The sequence below is a fragment of the Ranitomeya variabilis genome, chromosome 2 (assembly GCF_051348905.1).
Source record: "Ranitomeya variabilis isolate aRanVar5 chromosome 2, aRanVar5.hap1, whole genome shotgun sequence".
NCBI classification, from domain to species: Eukaryota; Metazoa; Chordata; class Amphibia; order Anura; family Dendrobatidae; genus Ranitomeya; species Ranitomeya variabilis.
The window spans coordinates 161,321,059-161,334,944 of NC_135233.1; the positions used below are offsets into that span (position 1 = coordinate 161,321,059).

Here is a 13,886-nt window from a genome sequence, read left to right on the forward strand (position 1 = left end):
AGTGGGGTTCACATACTAATTGTCCAATTTTGAAAACACTCTTGTCACTGAACATGAAAACCTTTTTGAGCTATATTTACTCCTATTGGTCCCGAAAGAGGACATGTACGAGGTAGCACAGCGCCATCATTTTATAGCAGTGGTGAAATCTGCCGCAATCCATCATGATATCACAATGTTGGATTCAGTTATCTCTATATAGCTAGTGAGTTCTCTCTGAGCAGATATTAGCTGCAATTTGCAATTATATACACAATGTATTAAAATTATTTAAATAAAACAAAAACTCAATTTTATACTGTTTTATTAACCAGGAAACAGTAATTTATTCTGCGCCTCTAATGGACTTGCCGGTATTAACACCCAGTATCAACTAAATGGAGTCATCAAGTGCAGTTTCCAGTAAAAGGTCCCTGGGTTTAGTAAGACCCAAATCTCAGCAAAAGCCCCCTCTATTGGTAAAAAGGTCACATTTATTCTTCCATTACAAATAGTGCAGACATCATGAAAAAATAAACGATAAGAAAAATGACATACTGTACAAAAATGTAAATGTGTCTTTTTCTACAGTAGTAGTAAGAATTGCTCAAAAATGTTTTCATATTCAGTTATTTTCAAAATTGGACAATTAGTATGTGAACCCCACTGATGTCTGTTTTGACTGAACATAAATTGTAAAGAGAAATATGGGCTAAGCTAATGAAATAATGCATGTGTGTGGTGTATATATTTGTGTGTATATGGGTGTGTGTGTATATGCAGTATATGTGTGTGTGTATATGTGGGTGTACATGTGTGTGTGTGTATATATATATATATATATATATATATATATATATATATATGTGTGTGTGTATGTGTGATATGTGTGTATATATGTGTGTGTGTATATATATATGTGTGAATGTGGGTGTGTATATACAGTATGTGTGTGTGTATGTGGGTGTACATGTGTGTGGTGTATATATTTGTGTGTATATGGGTGTGTGTGTGTATATACAGTATATGTGTGTGTGTATATGTGGGTGTACATGTGTGTGTGTGTGTATATATATGTGTGTATATATATATATATGTGTGTGTGTGAATATGTGGGTGTGTACATACAGTATATGTGTGTATATAAGCGTGTGTATATGTGTTTGTATGTTTATGTGTGTATATGGGTGTGTGGGTATTGCGTGTATATGTGTGCATTTGGGTGTATGTATATGTGTGTATGGGTGTGTATATGTGTATGTATGTGTATATGTGAGCACGTGTGTGTGTGTGTGTGTGTGTGTGTGTGTGTGTGTGTGTGTGTGTGTGTGTGTGTGTGTGTGTACACATTAATTACATTATTCTAGCATATTATGCAGATCAGATATTAATTTATGTATATATCTACAGTGTCAGCAAAAAAAATCTTTACATATAAAATCGGCGTCATGATTTCACTTCTTAAAAGTGCACACGATGCGGGAGAAGATCAAGACCTGTCTAATCGCAAAACTAACGTAGTAAAATATAAATACTAATTACTACAAATGAATTAATGACAAAATACTAATTATAATGGAATATCCACAATAAAACATTTGAATTTTGTGGTTTGGTTGAACTTGTACAGATGTCTCTGGCGTGTATGTGTATATATACGGCCATAGCATAGTCCATTCTATCGATCTATCTGTGATTCTATGATGCTGATGAACAGAAATACAATCATCATAAATGTAAGAACAGCTCCTGGCAGTGAAAGGGTTCGTCGCCCCCTCCATCCATTTTCCTGTTGCTTCATCTCTACACTCTGGTCCCGGAGTCTCCTTCGCCCTCCCACCTCAGGCTCCCTGACTCTGGGGGGCTCGGAATGAACCTGCACTGCAGAAGGGCTTTGAATGGGAGAGGATGTGTAGAAATGGTTGTAACCTTCTAGCAAAGGATGTTCTGCTGCTCCCCTGCTGCTTGGTCGCGCAGGCGCACACCGCCACTGGTCCTCTGCCCCCTCCTTGGCTTCTCTCTCACACTCTCTCACTCCCTCTATCTTCTATGCTTCTCTCTCTTTTCTCTGTTCCTCTCTTTCTGCCGGCTGGGTGCTGAAGTTGGGCGGATGGCAGCGATACACCTCGGCTAGAGAGCAGAAGAGCCCCTCCTGGACAGCTTGTCAGCAGCTGCAGCAGCCCCCGTCACAGGCAGTGGTAAGAGCGCCCCCGTATCATTGGCGTCCGCCTTTACCATCACTTCTCTATGTCCTCGTTATGGAAAGCTGTGTGAGGAATGGCAGGAATCTCAGAGAGCCACTAATGCAAAGTGGCTGGAGTGTGTGGAGGCAGCTAATGGCAGCATGTCCTCTGCTGCAGTGTTCTAGCAGCCTGCCCCCATCATCCTGCATAGCACGGGCAGACCCCAGGGGGCACTGCTGAGTGTGCAGTGGGGGGGCTTCCTGGGACCCCTGGATTGTGCAGTGGTCTGCTGGTGCAGTACCTGATTTCCAGCATCACACCAGCAGCAGCAGCAGCAGCCAGGGATGGAGGAGCAGCAGCTGCAACAGCAGCTATGGGAGGGGAGAGAGGGGGCTCAGAATCCCCCTCATCAGGAAACATGATCAAAATGTGAGAACTGGAGGCGGTGGATGAGGAGGAGGAGAGGCGGGGATGTAGGGGAAACTCAAAAATATAGTGTGTATGTAATATAATAAATAACATTAATATTCCCCTCTAGATATTCACTATACAGATGTTGTGGTCCTATAGGACGATAAAGGCGTCATATTGTAACTATGGGGCGATCAATATCCTGTATATGCCCCGCTCTCACGGTGAATTAAGGTCATTGTCGATTTCCTAGTGAGCGGGGGAGGGGGATACATAGTATTTATGTCTTCTGTAATGCATTGCAATTAAACCAGAGGAACGCCCACTGGATCTACTATGTTGGCAAATCCCTGGATGATCATTGCACAACAGCGTTCCCCATGTAAATATTGAGAGATGTTTGGTAAATACTCAGCATTTGTTCCCATCCTCCTAAGGAATGAACTCCAGATCTGCCTCCCTGTTACTCCATAGATATTTCATACAGTCATTACAGAGCGCTGTGATTGCCGGCGTGTTGTTTCATCAGGGCTACGTTATAGATGATAGCTAGTGAATAAATAAAGCTGATGACTGGTTGTGAAGATGAGGATGAAATGTACACATACAGAGCACTGTACATGTATCCGTGTAGTCAGCCTTCAGAATATCAGCAAGACATCATATATAACATCTCATGATACTGATCGGATTTTTGGTCATTTGCAGTTTGCCCGCTATTAGGTCATGTAGGGTGCAATAGTTGGAGGATTTTGGCAAATCAATGCCAACAACTATAGGATTGGTTTTACCATAATATTCTGTGTCACATCAGATCAGTTCACTCTTCTATAGGGAATAATTATAATGGAAATTGGACCCCAACGTACCTCAAGGCCCAGAAAACCTATTTAAAGGGATTTATTATCAGGTTTTTGCTACATGATGTAGAGACAGATACCCTGATTCCAGTGATGTGTCACTCACTGGGCTGCTTGCAGTTGTTTTGATAAAATGTCATTTTATCAGCAGATTATCACTAGAGGACTAGCAAACCTGCAGCAATGTAGTCCTCCATATTCATGATCTCTATACAACCCCACATCCACCACTGACTGGGAGCTTTCTGCTTATGCACAGTGTACACAGAAAGCGGTCAGTCAGCGGTGAGGAGGGGAGGGGGGTAGACAGAACTCAACATTGAGAGAACTGACAGATCTGCAGCAAAGAAAACTGATTGTTTCAAAAATGACATCATGCAGACAAGCAAGTGACGCATCTCTGGAATCAGGGTCTCTGCCTCTACATCAGGGGTGTCAAACTGTATTCCTCAAGGGCTGCAAACAGGTCATGTTTTCAGGATTTCCTTGTATTACACAGGTGATCATTTAATCACCTGCACAGAATAATTCCAGCACCTTGTGCAATGAGAAGGAAATCTTGAAAACACGCATGGTTTGAGGCCATCGAGGAATGCAGTTTGACACCCCTGCTCTACATCACACTACTCTCAATGGGCTAGCACAAACCCTTTAAAGATCTGCAGCAGATGAAAATTACAGCACCTAGTAAAGTAAGTGACATATTGCTGGAATCAGGGTCTGTGCCACTACATCATGCTGCTCTCAGATAGGGTATGAAAAACCTGGGGACAGATTTAACCCCTTGATTCCTCAGCCAATTTTTGTTGTTACATTTGTATTCTTCCCTCCCCTTCTTCTAAGAGCCATAACTTTATTTTTTTTGTCGACCTAGTGTTGCTATGACAGTTTGTTTTTTTTCGGAGTGAGTTATAGTTTTGATTGACGCCATCCCTTTCACTAAACGTTGTACTGAATCCCCCCCACCCCCTAAAGACAGAAAAAATAATTCCATGTGTGATGAAATGGTGAAAAAAATGAAATTCTGCAAATACGTTTTATGGTATTCATACTGACTGGAGCGGTGGTAATAAACGGTGAAGACGCCGGCCGGTGAGTATAAGAGTAGGACCTTAGATTAGAAGCGCCATTCCAGCGGTGACATTTTAAAGTAATCGCCGGAGTCGTGCTTTTATGGAACAGAAAAACGGATCTCTTGAAGGAAACGGATCATTCACGTGACACAAACAGCAACACACAGACTCCATTGATAAAATTGAGGAGAGCGGTTTCTGTCTGGGTATCTGGTAATATATGGGAAATAACAGCTCCGCGTCCAACACATTTTCTCCCTGTGAAAGTGGAGCATGTATGAACTTAACCTGATTCCAGGTATCTGTCGCTTATGGGTTAAATGATGTATTTTGATAAAATCACTGTTTTATCTGCTGTAAATCTATGAGTTTGCTCAATGCTAAGCTCTGTATAACCCCGCCCACACCACTGATTGGCAGCTTTCAGTATAAACTGTGCATAGGCAGAAAGCTGCCAATCAGTGGTGGGGTAGGGTTATACAGAGTTCATGAATATTAAGGATTACAATACAGCAGGTTTACTAGTCCTCTAGTGATAATTTCCTGCTTATAAAACAGTGATTTTATCACAATTACAGCAAACAGCCCAGTAAGTGACACATGACTGGCATCAGGGTCTCTGCCCCTACATTATGCTGCTTTACAATTAGGTGGCAAAACCTAGTGACAGATTTCATGGGGGTTTTCATGACTTCTTGATTGATGACCTATCTGAAGAGTAGTATAAGATACTCAGCATCCTCATGATTAGTTCTTATCACCGCTAGCGGTAGGTGAATGTAACTGTGTGTGTAGCGGAACACTGTGTATTGGCCGCTGACAGGCACTGCAGATCGCCTCCAATTCTCTTTAATAGGAGCTGATCTGCAGCAACCAGCTGCAGCGACTGCACAGTGTACAGAGCTGAAGATCCGACCAGCAGCCGCTGATTGGCTGCAGCCGACATGTGACAATTATTATATCATGTAACCACCAAGGTGACACAGTGCAGGCATTGGTGGAAAAGATAATAAATTATTTTTTGATTAAGAAGGGGTCTTCCAGCAGTGGGAACTTCATCACAGTAATCAGTAAGTAATCCGTTAAATCTGGACTGATTTAACAAGCTTCTTATGTCATTCTTTTGCTCTCTTTAGGATCCATTCTGACTTTTTCATGGGAAGAAAACAAACCCTAAATAAAGCCATATTGTGAATATAATGAGTAACTGTTAGTATAACTTGTCTTAAATGTTGTCTGGTCTGCGGGAGCTCAACACTTCACTAAAACACCCCACTTCATACAGAAAGATTTTGGCGGTACGACATCGCTCACAATATTTTATCTTTGTCCCAGAGAGTGTATGCAAAATTCATAAGTGTTGCATATGGTGCGGGGCCTGAACGCTCCACTAATGTTCATCTCTGGGCTCGCGCACAGGTTCATGCTGCAGTATTACTCTACACTGTGTAAAATAAAGGCAGCATTCTGCTTCAGAGCCATTATGAGAACTGATGGGGACCAGCAAAGGTGGACTGGATGACCTCCATGCCGTTACTTTATTTTGAATTGAATGAGTATATATAGAGCTGAAACACAAGCCACATGGGGCGCAGTCTGGTTATTTTAAGATTCCCTAAATAGACCTATATGGGTACCTTATTCCGGTCACCACTTGTGCTTTTTACGGCTAAAAAGAGAGAGTGACCACCATTCCGAAGATTCCATGCAACGTACTTACCCCATATGGTTTCTAGTTATCTCTAGTGATGAGTGAACATGATCAGATAAGGCATGATCCTGTGCTAACCGAGTGTCTCCGGTGTGCCCAAAACATATGTCCAAGTCCCGCAGCTGCATGTCTCGCGGCTGTTCGACAGCGACAACACATGCAGGGATTTCCTAACAAACAGGCAATCCCTGCTTGTGTTATGGCTGTCATACTGGTGTGAGACGCAGGCGCGGGGACTCGAACATATTATTCGAGCACACCGAAGTCACTCAGTTAGCACACGAGCATGCTGGGATAACACCTTCGCACATCCCTAGTTATAATAATACACCCACATCGGACTTTGATGTGGGCTCCAGCGCCGAGCCCACATCTTTCCTGGCACATGTCAGCTGTTTTCAACAGCTGACAAGTGCCTCTAACAGCCACAGGTGGAACCTCAATCCACCCGCAGCTGTTAACTCGTTAAATGCTGCTGTCAATCTCTGACAGCGGCATTTAACTCGCTCTTTCGGCAAGCGTGCCGGAAATCCCGCCCATCGGTGACCCTGTCACTTGTTCGCTGGTCACCAATGGGTTGCTACGACAACCAGAGGTCTCCAGCAGACCTCTATAGTTGTCACTGCTGGATTGCTATGAGCACCGCCCAGTATTCGGCGCTCATAGCAAGTGACCATTTTTGCTACATACAGGTGATCTGATCATCTCCTGTATGTAGCAGAGCCGATCGGACAAGTGCAGCTTCTAGTCTCCCATGGATGCTATTGAAGCATGCAAAAAGTAAAAAAAAAAAGTTTTAAAAAATATTAACAAAATAAAAAAAGTGTAAAAGTTCAAATAACCCCCCCTTTCGCCCCATTCAAAATAAAACTATACAAAAAAAATTAAACATGCACATATTTGGTATCGCCGCATTCAGAATTGTCCGATCTATCAATATAAAAAAATAATTAACCTGAGAAACGAGAAAAAAAGTCAAAATGCCAGAATTACTTTTTTTTTATTACCACTACATTGCAATATAATGCAATAACGGGTGATCAAAAGATCATATCTGCACCAAAATGTTATTAATAAAAACGTCAGCTCGACATGCAAAAAATAAGCCATCACCTAGCCCCAAATCATGAAAAATGCAGACGCTACAGGTCTCGGAATATGGAACCATTTTTTTTTTACCAAAGTTTGGATTTTTTTTTTCACCACGTAAATAAAAAAGGACCTAGACATGTTTGGTGTCTATGAACTTGTAATGACCTGGAGAATCATAATGGCAGGTCAGTTTTAGCATTTAGTGAACATGGTAAAAAAAAAAAAAAAACAATTGTGGAACTGCACTTTTTTTTACAATTTCACTGCATTTGGTATTTTTTTTTACGTTTTCCAGTACAAGATATGTTAAAACCAATGGTGTCGTTCAAAAGTGCAACTTGTCCCGCAAAAAATAAGCCCTTACATGGCCATATTGACTGAAAAATAAAAAAGGTATGGCTCTGGGAAGGGGGGGAGCAAAAAACGAAAGAGCAAAAATGGAAAATGGCCTGGGGGTTAAGAGGTTAATAAAGCAGAATAGAGAGTGGATCCAGATGTCCCTTGTCCATTGATAAAGAGGCATAAAATAATTATTTTGAAACATTTAATGAGACAGTTATTTTGAGCCCAGAATTCTTAAAATGAAACATATTACAAATAATGCCACCATTCATCATTGCCCAAAAATAGTAACATACAGTTCTTCCAAAATACTTCCTTAGGGTGCTTACAGAATAATATCTCAAACCTTTCTAATTATCATTCTAAGTAGTACAAATAATGCAATATATGATGACTCCCACTGCCCACCAAAAAGTATGATCTTACACACAGAATGATGACACCCACGCAGTGTGATCCCCTACAGCTCCCTATCTTAATATATACTTACCATGTCTTCACATCCTGTTCCATCCAGATCCCAGAATTCAAAGCGGCGGAAGTTCATCGACCGCGATATTGGGACACCCAAGTGATGGGTGTCTCAATATGGAAACTGCTGGTGGTACTAGACTCTTGCGCGGTAAAACCAGAACACCGTCGCACCACACACACACCACACACACACATATTGTATACGTCGTATGCACCAGACACACACACTGTATATGCCGTACGCACCACACACACAGTGTATACGCCATCCGCACCACACAGCACGCAAAAGACAATTCTGACATTACAGCAGGGGATAACAGAGGGTTCACTTTGTCAGATAAAATATTTCACTGACTGTTTTAAAACAATATTTTACCTCACAAAATGTATCCTCTGCGATCTCCTGCTGTAATGTCAGTATTGTCTTTTGCTTCCTCCCCTGCCCAGGAGCTGTGGTATGTCCGGTACACGGTCAGACACAGACCATTTTTAAAATGAACTTTCGGTCATGGGAAAACCAATTTAAAAAGCAAATATCAACACCAACATGGCTCCTCCTAAAAAGTACGCCAATGACAACGCTGCAAAACCTGCCCCCATCGTAACAATACCGCCCTCCCGATGCGATGGCATTGGGCCTCCATCTAGTATACATAATAATCACTGTCGCAGCATGATCCCTCATAGCCCCAACACATTATGATGGTTACCACAGCACCCAAACTGTATGATGGCCTCCACAGCTTCATACACACAGTAAAATGGTTCCTACGTTCCCCCTCACAGTATGGTCCGGCATGGCCCCCAAACACAGAATGCTGGCCCCCACACAATATGATTTCACCTCAAACAGTATGATCCACTACAACCCCCAAACACAGAATAATGACCTCCACAGTCCCACAAACACAAAATGAGGAGCCCCACAGTATTATTTCCCCTAGTCCCCCAAACACAGAATAATGACTCCCACAGTCCGCAAACACAGAATGATGACCCACATAGTATGTTTCCACACAGTATCATCACCCTCACACAGCATGATGGCCAACTCAATATCATAGCCCCGTGGTTCCACCCACAGTTTCACAACACATTATGATGGCCTTTACACAGTATGACACCCCACTGCCCCAAAACAGAATGATGTCCTCCACAGTATAATTTCTCACAGCCCTCTAAAACATTATGATGAAACCCATACAGTATGACACCACAGGCCCCAAACACATATTGATGGCCCCACACGTTAATGACAAACACTACTCATCTTGAGTCCGTTCCACCGCCTCCCCGTTCCGGTCTTTGCTTCGCACACTGAGGCCCACAGCAGGTATGATCTAATGACATCATTGCGCCTATTGCACTAATACACTCAGTCTCACAGGCTGAATGGTGAAAGATCAAGCCAATGGCTACTTCTTCTACCTTCTTACATTCACTGGTATTTGCATGCGGAGGATGTAGATACCGGGGAAATCGAGACGAAGCTGGGCAGGTCACTGCTTCTAGTCCTCTTGCTGTCCCGATCCGTGGGATGGATAGGAACCGCCAATAGGCTGGATGTGGCCCTTGGGCCATAGTTTGCCCTGCTCTGTCTTAGTATGAAAATAATATATATCCAACTACAAATTTCGAAACTAATTTAGGCCTCATTCAGACGTCTAGGAGTCATGTATGTGTTCTGTATTTTTCATGGATATAACATTTACCCAAATCATACAGATCAAAACCACCCATTTAATTCTATGGATCTGTTAAACACAGACAGCACACGCATGGCATCAGTGTATAACCTGTGTACTGTACGTGATTATCATTGCAATGAATGAATAGGAGAAACTTTGTAATTTATCTTTCCATATGTGAAATTCACTGATGAAACCCTGATGGTAAAAACCGAGACACTAACCAAATGTTTCTGAACAGATGAAAATTGGTCTGTTTTTTGGCGTACCAGAAAATTCACTGATGTCTGAAAGAGGCATTAAATCTTTGGGTAGACAGGCATCACAATGATACATGACCTCATTGTAATGTACACTGCAACCTGGTACGACTTCAAAAACTGAATGCACTAGTATGGTAAAAGAGTGCAGGTGTCATGACTGACAACACAAAATCTGAATGCTGATTTTCTGAGTGATACTCAACCAGAAAATACAGTTTATTTGCCAATTAGTTTTTCTTAATTTCAACAAATGTGTTGGAAATATAATTTTGTGGTACAGGTTCTTCTCCTTATACAGTGAGTATGGATAGTATTCATACCCTTTTAAATTTTTGACTCTTTGTTTCATTGCAGCCATTTATTAAATTAAAAAAAATCATTTTTTCTCATTTATGTATACTCTGCACCCATCTTGACTGAAAAAAACAGAAATGTAGTAATTTTTGCAAATTTAGTAAAAATGAAAAACTAAACTATCACATGGTTATAAGTATTCAGACTCTTTGCTCAATATTGAGTAGAAGCACCCTTTTAAGCTAGTACATCCATGAGTCCTCTTGGGAATGATGCAACAAGTTTTTCACACCTGGATTTGGGGATCCTCTGCCATTCTTCCTTGCAGATCCTCTCCAGTTCCTTCAGGTTGGATAGTGAACATTGGTGGACAGCCATTTTCAGTTCTCTCCAGAGATGCTCAATTGGGTTTAGGTCAGGGCTCTGGCTGGGCCAGTCAAGAATGGTCACAGAGTTGTTCTGAAGCCACTCCTTTGTTATTTTAGCTGTTTGCTTAGGGTCATTGTCTTGTTGGAAGGTGAACCTTCGGCCAAGTCTAAGGTCCAGAGCACTCTGGAAGAGGTTTTCATCCAAGATATCTCTGTACTTGGCTGCATTCATGTTTTCTTCAATGGCAACCAGTCGTCCTGTCCCAGCAGCTGAAAAACACCCCTAGAGGATGATGCTGCCACCGCCATGTTTCACTGTTGGGATTGTATTGGGCAGGTGATGATCAGTGCCTAGTTTTCTCCAGACATGCCGCTTAGAATTATCACTAAAAAGTTCTATCTTCCTCTCATCAGACCAGAGAATCTTACTTCTCATAGTCTGGGAGTCCTTCATGTGTTTTTTTTAGCAAACTCTATGCAGGCTTTCATATGTCTTACACTGAGGAGAGGCTTCCATCATGCCACTCTGCTATAAAGGCCCGACTGGTGGAGGGCTGCAGTGATAGTTGACTTTGAGGAACTTTCTCCCATTTTCCTACTGCATCTGTGGAGCTCAGCTACAGTTATCTTGGGGTTCTTCTTTACCTCTCTCACCAAGTCTCTTCTACCACGATTGCTAGGAAGACTTCTGGTGGTCCCAAACTTCTTCCATTTAAGGTTTATGGAGGTCACTGTGCTCTTAGGATCCTTGAGTACTGCAGAAATTCTGTTGTAGCCTTGGCCAGGTCTGTGCCTTGCCACAATTCTGTCTCTGAGCTCCTTGGCCAGTTCCTTTGACCTCATGATTCTCATTTGGTCTGATATGCACTGTGTGCTGTTAGGTCTTATATAGACAGGTGGGTGCCAAATCAAGTCCTATCAGTTTAATTAAACACAGCTGGCCTTCAATGAAGGAGTAGAACCTTCTCAAGGAGGATCACAAGAAAATGGACAGCATGTGACTTGTCTGAGCAAAGAGTCTGAATACTTATGACCATGTGATATTTACATTTTTCTTTTTTATTCAATTTGCAAACATTTCTACGTTTCTGTTTTTTTCAGTCAAAGGGTGCAGAGTGTACATTAATGAGGAAAAAATTAACTTTTTTGAATTTACCAAATGACTGCAATGAAACAAAGAGTGAAAAATTTAAAGGGGTCTGAATACTTTTCGTACCCACTGTATGTCATCCGATTGTTGACAGCCTTCCTCAAACTGCACTGTGCTCCGGTTCTCAGTATCACAGTTGATGGTGGAGTAGACCATGACCAAACCTGTCCTTCAGCCTCTTCCATTTGAAGAACAGCTTTCCTGTTTGAAGCATTTTTCAATTCTAGGAGGCAGAAGAACAGTTCTGGTCACATGCCCTGGATTAACTGAGGTTTTGATAACAGGAGAACAGTGCAGTCTGATGATTGCGGCATTTAACTAGCGCTTCCAGCCATCGGGGGTCCGTCACGTGATCGGGGGTCAGCGATGCAACGGCATGACAACCAGAGGTGGGGGTTGCCTAGTTGCTAGGGAATCCCCACATGTACTTATGCTGGCTAACAGATGTAAATCATTCATCTGCGACAAGAAAAATTAAATCTCCGAGCACTAAAAAATACTCAAAGGACCCCCGAGTGTGCTCGAGAAATCTCAAGTAACGAGTATATTCGCTCATCACTAATCACTACCTTCTGGAACTGAAGGGATCGGTCCGGCCTTCACATCGTGACATCACGTACACATTGTACATTGCCATCTGCACGATGTGCACAGCCAGCTTCTTGTACTTTTTTTACTCTTTACTATCTGACACTAACCCTGTCTCACTTCAGTAAAAAATGCCACAGTAGACGCCGATTACTACAATATATTCTATCTGTTCATAATCTAGTCCTATCATCTAATCTAAATTATTTCTGTTGATTCCTTTTCCACACAAAAACAAGAAAAAAACAACCGGAGGCTGATCACTGATGTGATCGACTTCTGTAGAATGCGCGCACGGATGTGGTGCAAAAATGGGATAAAAAAATTAGACAGGGGAAAAAAAAGTCCTTGCCAGAAGCGAGCACGGACACTAATCAGTGACGTGCATCTCATCAGCAGCTGTAGGATGCAGACATGCAGGTGGTGCAAAGATGGGGAGAAAAAATAGACAGAGTCATAAAAAGTCGAGGAAAACATAAAGCTTGGTCGTTGATCAGTGATTTTAATCACAAAAAGTAAATTCACAAAAAAATGCACATAAAAGAAAAAAGTTGCCAAAAATCTAGCAATCAGCTCTTGGCGGTAGAAATGTGTTTGGGGGGGGAGAAAGGGGATAAAAGGGCGTAAAGGGGGGAAAGGGGAATTGGGGTGGATTAAGAAAGGTCAAGGATCCAGAATGGATCACGGAAGGATAAGAAACATCTTCTTTCTTCTTCAGCAGAAAACACCAGCAGTGATGGCACAGACTTGAACAAGTCTGTAGCACCACAATACCCAGCCCAGCGCACAGAACGACACAGTGACCGCCCTGTACATGTCCACAGCTAAAATGAGGAAGTGCAGGGTGGTCACTGTGGGTTCAGATCGCGTCTGTGCACTCTGATTGGTGCAGTCGACTTCATCGTTGATCCCTCCCATCAGAGCTAGCCCTGGTGACGCCATGGTTGCTAGGCTCCAGCATGTGATCGGTGCTCTTACAGTGCCGACCGTAGGCTGGACATCATTGCCTGAAACACTGAAAATGCTCTGATTGGCTATTCAGAATTGAACAGCCAATCACAGCGATCGTAGTTGTGGGGGGTGTCGGCACTACTACTCCATGTGCCCTGGTGCAAGCTGGAGGCTGGCATCTTAATACGATGACTGCGCCTGAGGTTGCAGTGCCGCATTAAAGATACTAAATGATATATACAGACATCCAAGTTCTGTAGGAACCTACCTACATGGACTTATGGATACATCAAAGGTCATAAAGGGGTTAATCAACCCAAATATTTGGAAACCTGAAGCGTTTAAAAGAAGCTCAAAGGACTGAACATATGCACAGCAAGTCGCTTTTTCATTGTAGTGCAAATGTTCATGATTTTTAGCATTTATTTAGCACTTTTTCAGGCTGGTCACTGAAAA

The 13,886-nt window shown here is 42.3% G+C and overlaps 1 protein-coding gene across 2 annotated transcripts in view; it reads left to right on the forward strand.

Annotated features, from left to right (window-relative positions):
* The first annotated feature begins 891 nt into the window (after window positions 1-891).
* RGS17 (regulator of G protein signaling 17) overlaps window positions 892-13,886 on the forward strand; it is a 205,223-nt gene continuing 192,228 nt past the window's right edge. The window contains exon 1 of one of the 2 annotated variants that reach the window (XM_077283117.1): window positions 892-2,177. The gene's annotated coding sequence lies outside the window, so the exon portion shown is untranslated. The remainder of the gene's footprint in view (window positions 2,178-13,886) is intronic. The other variant, XM_077283116.1, reaches the window with a different exon arrangement.